Source organism: Marmota monax, unplaced genomic scaffold (genome assembly GCF_021218885.2).
Source record: "Marmota monax isolate L192 unplaced genomic scaffold, Marmota_monax_Labrador192_F-V1.1 WCK01_AAM20220418_F8-fsc00067, whole genome shotgun sequence".
Classification (NCBI taxonomy): domain Eukaryota; kingdom Metazoa; phylum Chordata; class Mammalia; order Rodentia; family Sciuridae; genus Marmota; species Marmota monax.
Window position 1 is genome coordinate 1,308,526 of NW_026695065.1, and position 20,357 is coordinate 1,328,882.

The following is a 20,357-nucleotide window of genomic DNA, read 5'->3' on the forward strand; positions in this document are numbered from 1 at the left end:
TCCCACCAGCAATGTACAAGTGTACCCTTTTCCCCACATCCTCGCCAGCACTTGTTGTTGATTGACTTCCTAATGGCTGCCTAAAATTGTTTCTGATAATTGGATTAGTATGTAAGGGTCCGGCGAAGTGTCGGAGAAAGAGACCACCAAGTGACCACTCATGCAATTGGCAGAAGGGGATTTATTGATCTAGCATGCTAGGGCTCCGTGCCCACTCAAGAAGGGAGAACAGCCCAGAGCCCCGAGCATGGGCTGAGCACTGCTTAAGTACACTTTTTTGGGGAGGGCGGGTATTTTACATACATCACAGTCTCCTTTAACAAATCATCATACACCGCGGGAAAGTCAAACAATAATTCCTAAACATGATTAGTTCATTCATTGGTGGGAACAGGTCAGGCTGGGGTGATAGGTCAGTTCCTAAGGAGGGGGTTACATTCAAACTGATTGGTCCAGGCCCTGCAATGCCTATGTGATAAGCTGCACAGGGTCTTGAATGCTATAAATCAACTAAATAGCCAGTAGGGCATTGTCTTAACTGCCTCAGGAATTTAACCCTGGCTTTGCAGTTTAGAAGCAGGTTTACAATGCCTGGTCCTTTACATTTTAACTTTTACACTTTAACTTCAATTTCTTTTACCCTTACAGTACTGAGGTTAACCTATTCATCAACTTGTACAGAACTCAAATCTGAAAAACATTGTATCTTCCAGATCATAGACATGGTGCATCTCTCCATTTATCTGTATTTATGTTATTTCTATTATTACTGATCTTGTATTCTCCATACAAAGACTTTTTATGATTTTTTTTAATATTGGTGGGGTTTTTTTCATTGTTGTTGTTTTCTGTTTGTTTGTTTTGGTACAAGGGACAAAACATTTCAATACCAAGCCACATCTCCAGCCCTTTTTGTATTTTCATATTGCGACAAGTTCTCACATTTGCACATGGCCTTGCTAAGTTGCTGAGGCTGATTTCAAACCTGCCATCCTCCTGCCTTGGTCTCCTGAATCACTGGGATTACAAGTGTGTGCCACCACTTCCAGCTCATGGTGTTTTGTTACTGTACAATTGTTTTGAAAACAGAATGACTCTAAGTTCATTGTTGCTATTACTATCTGATTCTTTGGCTTTGTTAATTATGTAATTATACAATTATTAGGTAACAACTCCCTTACAAAAGAACAAAGTAGCCTCATTAAGTTCTGCTGAATAGATCCACAGAGATGAAAAATGTGCTGAAAAAGCCTAGAGATGTATAGATACATAGAGGTAAATATGATCCTTCCTGCTTTGGAATAAATACAGTATTACATTGAGAGATGCCTAACAAATAATTTTCATGAGAACACTGTCCATACTACAGAAACTTAACACCAGGAATCATAGGAGTATATACATTGCAGTCTCTCTCTCTCTCTCTCTCTCTCTCTATATATATATATATATATATATATATACTAGTTAACTATTTGGGCATATATTAATATACCACATTTAAAAAAATGATAATTAAGGCATTTTTAGTAACAGATGTTTTCTTACTTAACCCTAAAAAACTTCTAATTTGAGTCAGTCTCATACTAGTTCTCCATGAAAAACCCTTTTCACTCTTCATTCATGCCTTCTTGAAAACAGTATTTAAACAGGAATTTCTCTGTCTTCCCATGTTATTCAGAATTTTCTTTCATCTTTGTGAACTTTCGGATCTATCTGCAACTGTCTCTCTCATGAGCACAATTCCTTGCAAACAATTTGATTGAATCCATTCATTTTTCCACACCTCACATATTTCAGAATTTACAGATGGATAAGTTGTCCTATTTGCCACCTTAAAATATTTATCATCCTTCTCCCTTCAAACACTATGACTCTTATGCAAGTATGTCTTCATATTTATTCCATCTTTTAACCTTCACTTTTTGTTCATGTATGGACAGCAAAGAGATATTCTTTTTTTATGACAGCAGATGCCTTTTAATTCATAGTGCACATATAGAGCACATTTTTTCATGTCTCTGATTGTACACAAAGTAGAGTCACACCATTCGTGTCTTCATACATGTACTTAGGATAATGATGTTCATTCATTCCACTTGACTTTAATTCCCTTTTTTTAACTTTTATTTTTTATTTTTGTGGTGCTGAGCATCAAGCCCAGTGCCCCACATGTGCTGAGCTATAACCCCAGACCTTGAATTTAATTCTTTTTTTTAAATTTTATAATTTTAGCAATATTTTAAATTTAATTTATCTCCACTACTCTTGAATCATTCAACATACATATCAATGATTCTTCCCCTAACCTGATCTTGACTTGATCTGTAACTTTCCCAAATCTCATTTTAATAGTTCACACACACACATTTATACTCTATTATGGTTTGGATGTGAGGTGCCCCCCAAAAGCTCATGTGTAAGACAATGCAAGAAGGTTTAAATAAGAAATGATTGGTTTATGAAAGCCTTAACCCAATCAGTGAATTAATCTTCTAATGGGGATTAATCAAGTGGTAACTGCAGAGCAGGTATTGTGTGGCTGGAGGAGATAGGCATTGAGGACATGATTTGGGATATATAAGTTGTATGTGGCTAATGGAGTTTCTCTTTGCCCCCTGATCATCATGTGATCTGCTTCCCTGTGCCACACTCTTCTGTCATGATATTCCAGCCTCACTTTGATCCCCTGGAAATGAAACCAGCTGCCCATGGTCTGAGACCTCAGAAACCAAAAGCCCTCATATAAACTTTTTCTCCCCTAAAATTGTTTTGGTCATCTCTTTTACTCACAGTAGTAAAAAACCTGAATAAGACAGAAGTTGTTACTGAGAAGTGGGGTCATTTATCTAAATTGACCATGTGGTTCAAAAGGTTTTGTAACTTTTTGAAAGTGGTTGGAGGGGGCTGGGGATGTGGCTCAAGCGGTAACGTGCTCGCCTGGCATGTCCCAGAAATGAAAACGCTGAATAAAACTGGTATTTAGCTCCATCTCACTAGACAAATCCTGCCCCGTTTTAAAAAGGTTTGATGATTGAACTATCTGTATTGTCAAAATCATCAATAATACCTTTATGTCTACGCAGGACAAATGAAGATTTTAAAGTTCTCCCATTTGAAGGTAAACATAAAAATTAGTATTATAATGTTGATGAAGAAAAAAAAGAGAATAAAGAAAAATCCTTTAGTTCATCATATGTATTTTCTTTTTATTTATTACACATATAGAACACGGTTTTTCATATCTTGGGTTGTATCCAAAGTATATTCACACCAATTTGTGTCTTCATACTTGTACTTTTAATAAAAATGACATCATATTTCACCATCATTAATTACCCCATGCACCCTCCCTTCCCCTCCAACCTCTCTGATAGAAATCATAGAAAATTTAGAGAAAGCCTCTAAATCAGTTACTTTAATTTCATCCAATTTATTCCAAAATTGAGGGAATGACTGAAATTAATAAGTAGAGATCAATTTCATCATTTAGAGATAAAAACTACATCTGCCATGCAAAACACCTGGAAAACATTGATATTATATTAAATAACAAATAATAAGAACTGAACTTGGACACATGGGAAGAGAAATTACGTAAACTGAATTGCAATACAAAAGGACAACCAAATAATTTCAGTGAGTTGTGAAACAACTTAAGAGGGACTAATTCAAATATAATTTGATTACATGGAGAAAAAAGAAAAGGGAGATCACAAAATATATATTTTTTAAAATTTTTTATTGTTGGTTGTTCAAAACATTACATAGTTCTTGATATATCATATTTCGCACTTTGATTCAAGTGGGTTATGAGCTCCCATTTTTACCCCATATACAGATTGCAGAATCACATCAGTTATACATCCATTGATTTACATATTGCCATACTAGTGTCTGTTGTGTTCTGCTGTCTTTCCTATCCTCTACTATCCCCCCTCCCCTCCCCTCCCCACCCCTCTTCTCTCTCTGCCCCCACTACTGACATTCATTTGTCCCCCTTGTATTATTTTTCCCTTTCCCCTCACTTCCTCTTGTATGTACTTTTGTATAACTCTGAGGGTCTCCTTCCATTTCCATGCAATTTCCCTTCTCTCTCCCTTTCCCTCCCACCTCTCATCCCTGTTTAATGTTAATCTTCTTCTCATGCTCTTCGACCCTACTCTGTTCTTAGTTACTCTCCTTATATCAAAGAAGACATTTGGCATTTGTTTTATAGGGATTGGCTAGCTTCACTTAGCATAATCTGCTCTAATGCATCCATTTCCCTGTAAATTCTATGATTTTGTCATTTTTTAATGCAGAGTAATACTCCATTGTGTATAAATGCCACATTTGTTATCCATTCATCTATTGAAAGGCATCTAGGTTGGTTCCACAGTCTTGCTATTGTGAATTGTGCTGCTATGAACATCGATGTAGCAGTGTCCCTGTAGCATGCTCTTTTTAGGTATTTAGGGAATAGACCGAGAAGGGGAATAGCTGGGTCAAATTGTGGCTCCATTCCCAGCTTTCCAAGAAATCTCCATACTGCTTTCCAAATTGGCTGCACCAATTTGCAGTCCCACCAGCAATGTACAAGTGTACCCTTTTCCCCACATCCTCGCCAGCACTTGTTGTTGTTTGACTTCATAATGGCTGCCAATCTAACTGGAGTGAGATGGTATCTTAGGGTGGTTTTGATTTGCATTTCTCTGACTGCTGGAGATGGTGAGCATTTTTTCATGTACTTGTTGATTGATTGTATGTCCTCCTCTGAGAAGTGTCTGTTCAGGTCCTTGGCCCATTTGTTGATTGGGTTGTTTGTTCTCTTATTGTCTAATTTTTGGAGTTCTTTGTATACTCTGGATATTAGGGCTCTATCTGAAGTGTGAGGAGTAAAGATTTGTTCCCAGGATGTAGGCTCTCTATTTACCTCTCTTATTGTTTCTTTTGCTGAGAAAAAACTTTTTAGTTTGAGTAAGTCCCATTTGTTGATTCTAGTTATTAACTTTTGTGCTATGGGTGTCCTATTGAGGAATTTGGAGCCCGACCTCACAGTATGTAGATCATAGCCAACTTTTTCTTCTATCAGACAGCGTGTCTCTGATTTGATATCAAGCTCCTTGATCCATTTTGAATTCACTTTTGTGCATGGCGAGAGAAAGGGATTCAGTTTCATTTTGTTGCATATGGATTTCCAGTTTTCCCAGCACCATTTATTGAAGATGCTATCCTTCCTCCATTGCATGCTTTTAGCCCCTTTATCAAATATAAGATAGTTGTAGTTTTGTGGATTAGTTTCTGTGTCCTCTATTCTGTACCATTGGTCCACCCGCCTGTTTTGGTACCAGTACCATGCTGTTTTTGTTACTATTGCTCTGTAGTATAGTTTGAAGTCTGGTATCCCTATACCGCCTGATTCACACTTCCTGCTTAGCATTGTTTTTGCTATTCTGTGTCTTTTATTTTTCCATATGAATTTCATGATTGCTTTCTCTATTTCTACAAGAAATGCCATTGGGATTTTGATTGGCATTGCATTAAACCTATAGAGAACTTTTGGTAATATCGCCATTTTGATGATGTTAGTTCTGCCTATCCATGTACAGGGTATATTTTTCCATCTTCTAAGATCTTCTTCTGTTTCTCTCTTTAGGGTTCTGTAGTTTTCATTGTATAAGTCTTTCACCTCTTTTGTTAGGTTGATTCCCAAGTATTTTATTTTTTTGAAGATATTGTGAATGGAGTGGTTGTCCTCATTTCCATTTCAGAGGATTTGTCGCTGATATACAGGAATGCCTTTGATTTATGCGTGTTGATTTTATATCCTGCCACTTTGCTGAATTCATTTATTAGCTCTAATAGTTTCTTTGTAGACCCTTTTGGGTCTGCTAGGTATAGAATCATGTCATCTGCAAATAGTGATAATTTAAGTTCTTCTTTTCCTATTTTTATGCCTTTAATTTCTTTCATCTGTCTAATTGCTCTGGCCAGTGTTTCGAGAACTATGTTGAACAGAAGTGGTGAGAGAGGGCATCCCTGTCTTGTTCCAGATTTTAGAGGGAATGCCTTCAATTTTTCTCCATTCAGAATGATGCTAGCCTGAGGCTTAGCATAGATTGCTTTTCCAATATTGAGGTATGTTCCTGTTATCCCTAGTTTTTCTAGAGTTTTGAACATAAAGGGATGCTGTACTTTGTCGAATGCTTTTTCCTTATCTATCGAGATGATCATATGGTTCTTATTTTTAAGTCTATTGATGTGGTGAATAACATTTATTGATTTCCGTATATTGAACCAGCCTTGCATCCCAGGGATGAATCCTACTTGATCATGGTGCACAATTTTTTTGATATGTTTTTGTATCTGATTCGCCAGAATTTTATTGAGGATTTTTTCATCTAGGTTCACTAGAGATATTGGTCTGTAGTTTTCTTTCTTTGAAGTGTCTTTGTCTGGTTTAGGTATCAGGGTGATGTTGGCCTCGTAGAATGAATTTGGAAGTTCTCCCTCTTTTTCTATTTCCTGAAGTAGCTTGAAAAGTATTGGTATTAGTTCCTCTTTAAAGGTTTTGTAAAACTCTGCTGTATACCCATCCGGTCCTGGGCTTTTCTTAGTTGGTAGTCTTTTGATGGTTTCTTCTATTTCCTCAATTGATATTGGTCTGTTTAGGTTGTCTATATCCTCCTGACTCAATCTGGGCAGATCATATGACTTAAGAAATTTATCGATGCCTTCACTATCTTCTAATTTATTGGAGTATAAGGATTCAAAATAATTTTTGATTATCTTCTGTATTTCTGAAGTGTCTGTTGTGATATTGCCTTTTTCATCCCGTATGTGAGTAATTTGAGTTCTCTCTCTTCTTCTCTTTGCTAGCATGGCTAAGGGTCTGTCGATTTTGTTTATTTTTTCAAAGAACCAACTTTTAGTTTTGTGAATTTTTTCAATTGTTTCTTTTGTTTTGATTTCATTAATTTCAGCTCTGATTTTCATTATTTCTTGCCTTCTACTTCTTTTGCTGTTGTTTTGCTCTTCTTTTTCAAGGATTTTGAGATGAAGTATGAGATCATTTATTTGTTGGTTTTTCCTTTTTTTAAGGAATGAACTCCAAGCAATGAATTTTCCTCTTAGAACTGCTTTCAGTGTGTCCCATAGATTCCGATATGTTGTGTCTGTGTTTTCATTTATCTCTAAGAATTTTTTAATTTCCTCCTTGATGTCTTCCATAACCCATTGATCATTCAGTAACCTATTGTTCATTCTCCAAGTGATGTATGCTTTTTCCTTCCTTCTTTTATCGTTGATTTTCAGTTTCATTCCATTATGATCAGATAAGATGCATGGTATTATCTCTACTCCTTTATATTGTCTAAGAGTTGCCCTGTGACATAATATGTGATCTATTTTTGAGAAGGATCCATGTGCTGCTGAGAAAAAAGTGTAACTGCTTGATGTTGGGTAGTATATTCTATATATGTCAATTAAGTCTAGGTTATTAATTGTGTTATTGAGTTCTATAGTTTCCTTATTCAACTTTTGTTTGGAAGATCTGTCCATTGTTGAAAGAGGTGTGTTGAAGTCTCCCATGATTATTGTATGGTGGTCTATTAGACTCTTGAACGTGAGAAGAGTTTATTTGATGAACATAGCTGCACCATTGTTAGGGGCATATATATTTATGATTGTTATGTCTTGTTGGTGTATGGTTCCCTTGAGCAGTATGTAGTGTCCCTCTTTATCCCTTTTGATTAACTTGGGCTTGAAATCTATTTTATTTGATATGAGTATGGACACACATGCTTGTTTCCGAAGTCCATATGAGTGATATGATTTTTCCCAACCATTCACCTTCAGCCTATGTATGTCTTTTCCTATCAAATGTGGGCAGCATATTGTTGGGTCTTGTTTTGTGATCCATTCTACTAGCCTGTGTCTCTTAATTGGTGAGTTTAAGCCATTAACATTTAGGGTTATTATTGAGATATGGGTTGTTCTTCCAGCCATATTTGTTTATTTATGTTACTAAACATGTTTTGTTTTCCTCTTTGTTTATTTTTCCCCCCTTTACTGTCCTACCTCCCACTGTTGGTTTTCATTGTTATTTTCCATTTCCTCTTCCTGTATTGTTTTGCTGAGGATGTTTTGAAGAGATGGTTTTCTAGCTGCAAATTCTTTTAACTTTTGTTTATCGTGGAAGGTTTTAATTTCATCTTCCATCCTGAAGCTTAATTTCGCTGGAAACACAATTCTTGGTTGGAACCCATTTTCTTTCAGTGTTTGAAATATGTTATTCCAGGATCTTCTAGCTTTCAGAGTCTGTGTTGAAAGATCAGCTGTTATCCTGATTGGTTTACCCCTAAATGTAATCTGCTTCCTTTCTCTTGTAGCTTTTAAAATTCTCTCCTTATTCTGTATGTTGGGCATCTTCATTATAATGTGTTTAGGTGTGGGTCTCTTATGATTTTGCACATTCGGCGTCCTGTAGGCTTCTAGGATTTGGGATTCTGTCTCATTCTTCAAGTCTGGGAAGTTTTCTCATATTATTTCATTGAATAGATTGCTCATTCCTTTGGTTTGAAACTCTGTCCCTTCCTGTATCCCAATGACTCTTAAATTTGGTCTCTTGATGTTATCCCATATTTCTTGGATGTTCTGCTCATGGTTTCTTAACAGTCTCGCTGAGCTGTCTATGTTCTTTTCAAGTTGAAATACTTTATCTTCATTGTCTGATGTTCTATCTTCTAAGTGTTCTACTCTGCTGGTAGTATTCTCAATTGAGTTTTTAAGTTGGTTTATTGCTTCCTGCATTTCTAGGATTTCTATTTGTTTGTTTTTTATAACCTCTATCTCCCTGTATAGTTGATCTTTTGCTTCTTGGATTTGTTTATGTAATTCATTGTTGAAGTGATCTTTCATTGTCTGATTTTGCTGTGTGATGTCTTCCTTGAGACTCCAGATCATCTGAAGCATGTATATCCTGAATTCTTTATCTGACATTCCATCTGCTGCAGCTATTACCTCTTATAAAGTTGAGTTGACCTGCATTGCTTGTGGTCCTTTCTTTCCTTGTCTCTTCATACTGTTCGCGTTCCTTTCTACTTGGTGAAACTGTTGTGCTATTGAATTTTCCCCCTATATATTTATATTGGTCTTGTATAGTTGCAAATTCTCCCTCGCAGGCACGGGCAGCGGCTCTGCCCCTTCTCCAATTGGGGCAATGTGCCTACCACGCCGGCAGGCCGCTGGGCCTGCTCTGCCGGTCGGTAGCAGGTCCACCTACCTTGCAGGCGTGGGCGGTGGCTTTGTCCCTCTGCGGGCCGCTAGGCTTGTTCTGTTTGTGGTCGCAGTTCTGCCTACTTTGCAGGCGCAGGCAGCGGCACTGCCCCTCTGCAGGCCTCTGGGGCTGTTCTGCAGGTGGGTCGCAGGTCCGCCTACCTTGCAGGCGTGGGGGGGGGCGGCTCTACCCTTCCTCAGGCCACTGGGCCTGTTCTGTCTGTCGGTTGCAGGTCTGGCCTGTTCTGTTGGTGGTCACAGTTCCGTCTACTTTGCAGGTGCGGGGGGAGGGGGGGCTCTGCCTCTCAGCAGGCCGCTGCTCCTCATCTGCCAGTGGGTCGCAGGCCCGCCTACCTTGCAGGAGTGATTGGAAGCTCTGCCCCTCCGCGGGCCACTGGGCCTTTTCTGTCGGTGGTCACAGTTCCACCTACTTGGCAGGCGCGGGGGGTGGGGGGCGGCTCTGCCCCTCAGCAGGCCGCTGGGCCTGTTCTGTGTGTGGTCACAGTTCCGTCTACCTTGCCGGCACAGGGAGAGGGGGCGGCTCTCACAAAATATATTTTTGAAAAAATAATGTCCAAAATAGTTCAACTTGGAAGGAAATTACATACCCAAAAATAGAAGGAACTGAATGAATACAAAGCATGTGATTTATTCTAATGTTCTATACTTGAAAATTGAAAACTTAACAATGTAACATCTTTCCATCTATATAGGCAAGTAAGGATACATGTTTCACTCTAAATATGATAGTTATACCCATATTCCAAAAAATGTGATTCTAACTTTCACACTGTCATTCAGTTTGAAAGAGTTCTATTGCTATTGTTTTAAAATCATTTTGTAGTTTTTTCTTTGACCTATAAGTCATTTAAGATTATGTGGTTTCATTTTCAGTTGTGTTATTTTCATTATTTTTTGTTTTTGTGGGATGTGAGATCTTAGCCAGGGCATTGTGAATGTTAGGTAAATACTCTAATACTGAGCTACACCCCCAATCCTCAATATTTTCTTAACATCTTATTGTTGTTTACTCCTTATTTATCTCTTGTATTCTAAGAACATACTTGGTAAGTAATCAATCATGTTAGATTTGTCAACACTTATTTTAAAGCTTAAATGACAGTTTTGTTGAATGTTCTTTGAGTGCAAGAATAGAGTGTAGTTCTGAAATGTTCAAATGGTTTTAGTAAAAATTTTTTAAGTCAGGAATGTTGATGATATTTATTCCTTTCGTATTGTTACTGTATTTTCTATAGTTGTTCTACAAATTTTTGAGTGAGCTGTGATAATTAACAGTTTTCTATTTCTTCCCTTAGTTTTATAAGACATTATTTTAGGTATTTTGAAGACGTACCATAAGGTGAATATAAATCTTGATTATACATCTTCTTGATAAACTAACTCTTCTATTATCGTGAAATGGTCCTCTTTATCTCTGGCAATGTTTTTGATGAGAAAGCCTTATTTGGCTCTTATGAATATAGATGGGCCAGCTTTATAATTCTTAATGTTTGCTTGGAATACACTTTGAATTATTTTGCTTTTGTCTTCTGTGTCTGTGTTTTTGCATCTATATGAAAGACAACATGAAATAGGGTCTTGTTTACTGAATTTTGTAATTAATAAAGTTTTGTTTAGAACTGTTATCCTGTCATTTCTTTTAATTTCCTGTTTTTGTTTGTTTATTTTTTTGGTCTGTTTTTGCTTCCCTCCCACATAATTAGGCTTAATCATATATGGAAACTATATAGAATAATTTTATAAATATTTGATTTCTACACATTGTCTCTTTTCTCCTTCTGAAACTTCAGTTAGTTTCTTGGACCTTTTCATATGATTCCTCAAATCACTAGAATCATTCATCATAATTCATTTTTTTCTCTGTTCTTGAGATCTGAACATTTCTATAGATGTTCTTTTCAGATTCATTTACCATTTCTGCTATAGTGTTCAATGATATTTTATTTTTTCCCCACACTGTTTATTTTATATTCTAACACTTCCATTTTTAAAATAGTTACTATCCTCTGTTGAAATTCCCATTTCTTTGATAACATCAACCATATTTACATATATACTTTAAAATTCTTTTTGCTTATTATAGCATAAAAGCCATACTACTTTTGGGGAATTTTTTCCATTGTGTAAAATACATCACATATTCTCATAGTTTTTCGTATGTTCACCAACTTTGAATGTTATACTGAGTGTGGTTAGTATTACAAAATTCTGAACTATTATCTGCCTCTGAAGCGATTTCACAGTTAGTTTAACTTCTCTATTATTACTACAAATATTAATTTCCTTTGCTCACACATTAATGAAATTCTGTAATAACATTTAATGTGGCTCAGTATTATTAGTATGAGTGATGAAAAGCAAAGACAAAATGACTTCATTATTTTTACTAGAAAATATAATATCATAAATGAATAAATTAAACATTCTATGGTACAAAACCATTATGTGATATTATATCAATTCCTTTGAAGAAAATAAATTGGATTAATTCTAAAGGAAATAAAATAATAATACTCTTGAATTTGAAACAAGACTAAGTCACAGTTTTTATCTTTAAAAAATAATATCAATCTTTCCCTGGGAATCTTAAATTAAGTCATGTAAAAGGTGATTTTGCAAATCAGTACATTACTTGATTATATTTTTTCTGGGATGCTTATGACTTGATATATGTCCCTACAAACTCAGCAAGTTAAAACTTAGGCAGTGAACAGGCTGTTTACTCAATACTATGAAAATCCCTCTCTGTCATTTGTGTGAAGATGAATGATGATTATACATTTCTTATGGTATTTTAAACTAGCCAAAATAATAGCCATTGACTTATCAATTTCTATTAATTACAACACATATCAGTAATGCTCAGAAAAAAATCCCACATAAAGAAGAAATAGCTCATGAATGTAATAAAACATACTATTAATAATTGACAGTAAATAAATTTTTGATAGGTTAATTGATCAATGTGTGGTATTCTTAAATTTCAGGTTCTATTTGCTTTCTAAAATTCAACATGCCAATAATATCATTAACTTGTATCTGAGACTTTAATGGGGTCAGAATGAATAACAATAGAAAAATGTTAAATATTTCTAATTGATTTAGAATAAAAAGTTTTGAATAACATATCACATAATAATAACAAAAACAAAATGCATCTGGATTATTAAAGTACAACTTTTAATAATTATTTTCTTAGGGGGATTTCAGGGATTGAAGTCAGGGTCACTTGATCACTGAGCCACATCCAAGCCCTATTTTGTATTTTATTTAAAGACAGGGTTGCACTGAGTTGCTTAGCATCTCGCTTTTGCTGAGAATGGTTTTGAACTCTCGATTCTCCTGCTTCAGCCTCCCCAGCCGCTGGGATTATAGGCATGCAACACCATGCTGACTAAAAGGCAAGTTTTAATTAATTAAAGTTGACAACTATATAATGTTTCTTTAATCATTCTATAAAAACTATTAATAAGTGAGGAAATGGAAATATGAGATTCATTTGTTTCACCAATTTTAAAAAGAACTCATTAAACTCCATGAACTCAATCATATTCAGAAAATAACACTCAGACAACAAAATACAATTTGATATTATGAACAGAAATAAAGCATTGATAGAAAAAATAGGAAATCTAAATAAAATCTATAATTCAGATGCTTATACTTACTTTGTGGCTGACATTTTCTTCGTCCAGCATACTATACAGTTTAAATAAGAAGAAAAGTGGAATACAGGAATTGCAGAATTTCTCTTTTGATTAAATGAAACATTAAGAAAGGTGAACAAAATGGAAATGCATTAATTATAAATATTTTCATATAATTTTAAATGTTAGTGATCCCTCAATATGATATATAAGCCATATTAATTAAAAGGCTTTCCTTTTGTCCACTCAATTTGAAAAAATAGAATGTAAAATATCTAGGAAAGTGGAGTTAAGATTATATTTGAAATCTATAGTATTTAGCTATGAAAATATGACTGTCAGCTCTTTGAAACTATATATGGTGACTATATATGGTTTCCATATCACATTTTGTGTAAAATTTTTGCAAATAGTTATTCTCATTCATTCAATGAATATTCAGTGATATCCTTTATATGTCAAGAGTGTATAACACTATGAAATGAATTAATATGTTCTAGAGATATAATTTATATTTGAAATTTATATATTTTGAGCAAAACTTCTTGGAAGTAGACAAAATGAATGACATGAACTTCATTGAAGATATTAAGACTAATAATCAGAGAAGATTATGCTTTGTGTAAAGTTACACATCTGGTAAACTGCCTAAATGGAAATTAAACACATGATATGTGTCCACAAGTTAATCTCTTTCCATTATCCTTCCTCCTGTTAATTGCCATTTCATACATTAGAATATATTCCATCCAAAATGTTTTATGAATATGGTGATCATCAGAATTTTTATGATCAGCTGCCATAAACTGGAACAAATGTATTAAGAAGTGAGTTGTCTTATGCCAGTGAAGAGTCTACCATCTGAGCTAAGCATCACAGAAATATCCAAGTGTTCAAAACATGTCATCTGAGTTCGGTCTCTCAATATCTATGAGCTTTCTTCTTCTCTGGCATTATGGTTTGGATGTAAGATATCCCCCAAAAGCTGAAATGTGAGACAATTGGGTTATGAGAACCTGAACCAAGTCATTGAATTTATTTCCTGATGATATTAACTAAGTGGTAACTGTAGGTGTGTGAGGTATGGTTGGAGAAAGTGGGTCATTAGGGGCATGACTTTGTGGTATATATTTTGTATCTGCTGAGTGGAGTTTCTCTCTCTCTCTCTCTCTCTCTCTCTCTCTCTCTCTCTCTCTCTCTCCTTCCTGATTATCACATGAGTTGCTTCCCTCCACCACACTCTTCTGCCATGATGATCTGCTTTACCTGGAGCCCTGAAGAATGGAGCTGGCTGTCTATGAACTGAGACCTCTGGAACAATGATCCCCCGAATAAACTTTTCCTCCTCTAAAACTGTTTTTGTTGGGTCTTTTTAATCACATCACTAAAAAAGCTTACTAAAACACTTTGTATTAGCAAAATTATCATGCTCAATTTTACCAAATGGTGTCAAAAATAACCACTTTAGTAGAATTCTAGGATATTACTATGACCCTATTTCATTTATTAGAAAACTGACAATTTTACAGAATCTTGTCCTTTAAGTGTGAATTTTATATACTGTTAATTATTAAGGAGTGAACCCTCAAAAATATTCTTGAAAGATGACAATCATTTCACTTAAATACATAGACATGAACATGACTTAAAACACAATGGTGGTCTATTTAGGAAAAAAAATGTTATGGATAGGATATGAGGTATTTCTGGAAATGTTTATGTGTCAGGTAATACAAAAATATTCAAAGATGAAATGATCAGATTATGATAACTTCAATTTAATTGGTTGATTAATCCATACGATGGAGTAATAATTTAAATGAAACTAAAAGGTGGTAATTATAGGCAGGTGTGATGTTGCTAGAGGAAGTAGGTCACTGGACACATGCTTTCTCTCTCTGTTTTGTGGCCACCAAGAGTTGAGTGAAAGCTTTCCTCCTCCATGCCTGTATTAATTAGCTTTTCATGGCTCTGCCAAAAATACCTAAGGATGACAACTTAGAAAAAGAAAAGTTTATTTGGGGCTCATGGTTTCAAAGATTTAGTCAAGGTTGGCCAATTCTGTTGCTATTGGTTTGAGATAAGGCAATATGTGATGGTGGAAGGGTATAAAAAGAAAAAACTACTTTGAGAAGAAACCTTGGAGGCACCCTGCTCACACAGGGGAAACTAGTAAGTTGTTTTTTAAGGACTCAGTTAAGTTTTCTCAGCTCCCAGGAACTCAGAGGCTACTGACTCCTTAGGCCAAGGGGGTCTCACTGTTGCTGAAGCTGGCAGCAGATCTTGGGGGTCATACACATGGTGATGGTTCTTTAGGAATGCATAATGGTGGAGTTAGGCTTTCACTGTGATTTCAAAGAAAAGTGTTCAAGACAAAGCAAAGTGAAGCAGGTTCAGAATTCATGGGGTAGCCCTGAGAAGATGATACATAAAGCTATGAGAAGGAAACTGAAGCTACAATGAATTCCCCTCTACATTAAAAGATACCAATAACATGGAACATCTGGCAAGAAAAGCTGACTACCCCAAGGCCCTTCTACCATTATATTCTGCCTCACCTCAAGCCCAGAGCAATGGAGTTGACTGATCCTGAGTAGAACCTCAGAAACCATGAATGCAAAGTAGTCTTTTTTTTTTCTAATTTGTTCTCCTCAGGTATTTTGGTTATGATGACCAAAAGCTGATTAACACAAAAATTAGTACCAAGAAGTGAGCGCTTGCTGTGACATTCCTGACCATATGATTCAGAAGCTTTTGGAACTGGTTTTGTGGGAAGAGATTGGAACTTCGGAGATGCAACTTGGAGAAACCTTAGCATGTTGTAACCAGAGCTTAATGGGTAATTCTGGTGGAAGCTTAGTAGACCAGAATGCCAATAGCAATGTGACAAGCAAAAACTGTACTCATGAGGTTACAGATGGAAATGAGGACTTAATTAAGATGCCACACTTGGTATACCCTTGGAAAGAAATATTCTATATTTTATTCATGTTCTTAGACTTTCTGTGAGGCTGAATTTAAAGGGGCTGGAATATTTATTCTGATGACTGAATTTTCAAAGCAGTGTAACATTTAGGCAGTGGCATGAGAATTGCTGTCAGCTTTAAGCAAGGTTTACTGTGAGAATTAAGAGCAAAAAGCAGAGAGAATTTGTATTCCTTTTTTTTTTTTTTTTTTTTTGTAGTTCAACCAGAGAAGCCTGGGTAAAACTGGGATGAAAGTAGATAATAGTTGCTAAGAAGATTTCCACCACTAAAAAGAAGCAGAATTCTTTGCACAGAGATAAAAGAAAAGACTTTGTATGAATCTCAGGATCAGGATCAAAAAGATCATATCCGGGCAGGTTCAAAGGTTGAAAATGGGGGGAAACCCTCTATACACAGTAGTTCCTATGAAGTTGTTTCCCCAGGATTTATCTTATGGGTGTGGCCACCCAGGCACCCTGAGATAACAACAGCCATATTCAAAGGGGGACTGGTACTTCTATATCTATTGTCAGACCTTGGCATTATTCCCATGTTGCTGGTTATGTAGGAATGCAGGACACTTAACTTGGGGGTCATGGATGCCTCCACTAAGATTTCAAAATAAAGCCTAGGAGACCAGGCAAAGTGCAGTATGCCATAATTCCTATGGGAATTTCTTGAGAGGGCAATACCTAAAGCCATAAAGGATGAAGCAAAAACTGCATTGGAAAATCCCAGAATTAGAAAGTGCCGTAAATGTGGAAGGTCTACAAAGGAAAACTGCAGGCTGAAGACAGAGCAAGCCTAAGAGAAAGACCTCATGGAATGCAGCCAGAAAACCTACAGGGTTGGACCTGCCCAAGCCCTTTCAGACTCACATCTCACTGTAAAGTGCTCTAGATGCCAGATATGGAATTATAGGACTTGTTCTCTCAATTGTTTTTCCATCTTACTGTGGTCTCATTTCTTTTTCTTTGCTCAGAGTTTTCCTTTTGTGAATGAGAATATTTACTCTGTGCCATTGAATATTGAATGTTTGTAAATTGCTTTTGAATTTTTAATGGGGACATGCAGTCAAGAGTTTGCCTTGAATGTCAGAAGAGACTTGGACTTCAACTTTTGGGTAATGCCTAAACTGTTAAGACTATGGAGCTTTATGGAGATGGACAGAACCTATTTTGTGTTGTGAGATGGACATGAGTTTGTGGGGACCTGAAGGAAGAATGGTATCATTTGGATGTGAAATATTCCCCTCAAAAGCTCATATGTTAGAACAGGAATATTCAAAGTCAACATGATTAGATTATGAGAGCTTTAACTTCATCAGCAGGTTGATCCACTTGACTCAATAATTGAATGGACACCTAGGTGCTAACTGAGGGCAGGTGGTATGTGGCTGGAGGAAGTAGGTCACTGAGTATATGCCCTTAGGGTGATTATATTTTGTGCCTGGATGTGTCTCTCTCTCTCTCTCTCTCTCTCTCTCTCTCTCTCTCTCTCTCTCTCTCTCTCTCTCTCTCTCTCCCCCTTCCTGAATGCCATAAATTTTAGGTAGTTTTCCTCCACCATGCTCTTCAGCCATGATGTTTTGCTTTATCTGAGGCCCAGGGCAATGGCAGATCATGAATTAAGCCTCTGACACCTTGAACCAAAAATATAATTTCTTTATTCACCAATATTCTTGACAAGGATGCTTGTAGAACAAGCACAAGGTCAATGAGTATCTTACATAATGTGAGATCTACATCTGGTTGAACATCTAGTGAGTAATTACTTCTACATGGATTATAATCATCAGGAATACACTATATATCTATTTATTTGTTGTGTGATTTAGTTTACTTTTCAAATTCTCCTTAATTTTTTCTTTTGTCCACCCTCTTACATGTCTGGAAATTTTTATTTGTGCTAGGATAAAAACATAGCATATGAAAATTAGAAATTGAAATGATTGTGTCCCCTTTTATAAATGATGTCTAGTTGATTGCGTCTGACAAGAGTGGTTTAGTCTTTTACTCTTCATAGTCCAATATGATTTCTTTATATATGTACTTAACTATTGTATTGAGGTCTACAAGTATAATTGATACTATCTTCTTTCCAATTTACTTGATATTTGTACAGAACTTTATTAATGCACTGCATGCAGTTGCAGGCTTTCATAAAGGAAAATACTTTTAGATTTTAAGAAAAATGCATATATTAAAATTAAATATTAAAATTATTGAGCAATAAAATATCTGAGAAACTTGAAAATTAAAGAACCATGTAAATGACATGTTAAAAACTAGTTATATTCAAATATCTGGAAGATTATTTTATTTTATCCGAATTTGAAATACCATAAGAAAAAATGAACATAAACTGTAACAAAGGGATTAACATTTTTTTAAACTACACCTGATTTTTGAGGCTTACCATGGATATATTTCAATAAAAAATACAGAATACTCAATCTATTTTATTTTTCTTCAGTGCCTCAAAGGATTTATTTTAGAATTACATTTATATAAGGTTTATTTAAATAAATCTTTTATACAATTATATTTATATAAGAAAGAAATGGTGACACAATTTTAAAAGAAAATATTTGGAGAAATTATGTAACTGCTCTACATAAATTCAAATTATTGAAGCAGATTTTATTATTAGAGCTAAAAGGCACTAAAGATAAGACAATTGAGTCATTGTTTTGACAGATGAAAAATATTTACAATGGCAAAAGTTGATCAAAATTCATGATTGGAAGTGCATAAATGTAATATTAGGGAAGAAAAGTGGCTTTCTTTCATTAGAGATTAGCATGCTTGAAGTTATTACTTGACAAAGTTCTTTTATTAAATATTGTTATCAATTATATAGTATAAAATAAGGTTTACAGAGAATGTGATATAAAACTCTAACATCATACCTTATTAGATATTAATACTGAAATATGTAAATATTCACTTATTTACTTCTCTGTGTTCTCTACCTTCCATAATTTTTATATTGTTAAATACATGAAATTAAAGTTTTATGCTAAAACAGAATATTTACTGTGTCTCTCAGATATTTATTCAAAAGAAAATATTTCATTGTGTTCTTTTTGGAACTATAGCTTTAAAGTTCTGACTGAACATCATTATATATATATATATATATATATATATATATATATATATATATATATATATTTTGAGCAGACAGTATAATGGCATTCTTTAGAGATGGCCATCTCCTAATCTGCAGAAACAGTGAATATTCTTTCTTACATAACAATGATAACTTTGCAGATATGATTAAGCTAAGAATCTTGAGATAGAGAGGGGTTAAGTCTAGATTACCAGTGTTGGCCTGATATAATCACAAGGATCCCTCTAAGAGGGAGACAGGAATCAGAGATAAATAGAGATTCTGAGCTGCTGTCCTTGAAGCTGATGATAGGAGCCATGATTGAAGAATTGCATTAAACCTCTTGTAGCTATGAAAGGCAGGAAAATGGATTTGCCTTTGAAACTTTTAGAAGGAAAGCATTCTTTCCAGTACCTGGATTTTAGATTTCTAAATATAATAAATTAAATTTGTGTTGTTTAAAGACACAAAATTTGTCCTGATTATTTTTGTAACACCAGTAGAAAACTTATACTCATATTTCCTAGTTTTCTTATTAAATGAAGTGATCTAAATATAAGGTATAAATTTCATCTGGGAACCATATAAATATTACACTTAAATTTAACATTTATTGTGTACTTGTTATATTTTATGTAACATATCTGATAATGTGATGGTTAATTTTATCTGTCAACTTGTCTAGACTATGCTGACCAGATGTGTATTCAAATGCTAGGCTAGATGTTGTTGGAAAGGCCTTTTTTTGACGTAAATAAACTATTCCACTATTTTGCTGACACAGCTCTCCTATTTCAATTTATTTTGATGACCATGGCAGCATTCCAGTAATAAGGAAAATATTCATGGGAAAGAAGTGAAAATTACAGGAGAAAAATATGGGCAATAAGGGTATTCATATATAGTACCTTTTCATGTTATGTACTACTTTTACCTGTTGTACTGGTCTGTTTATTAACAAAATACTATTACATTCTTAAATAGAAAGTTTTTATAATAAATTGTATAGTAAAAGCATATGATATTTAGTCAATAAATCCAGTACTTCACAATAGTAAAGTTGAAGGGTATGCATAACAAATAGTTTATTAGATTTAAGTGGTGGAATTATATACATATATTTTGCCATTTCTTCTATTTACTTAGTGAATTAAGAAGAAAAATCACCCACTGATAATGGAAGAAAAATTGTTCTTGAAGGTACTATAATAATTGAGATGCTATGAAATACTAATCTCAGCAAATGTGACAGTGAACTCATCAAGGAAATATAATGAGTATGCTGTGTAGTACTAAAAGCCCATTTAAATTTTAAGTGTGATAACAGAAAAAAAAGGGAAAAACATATTTT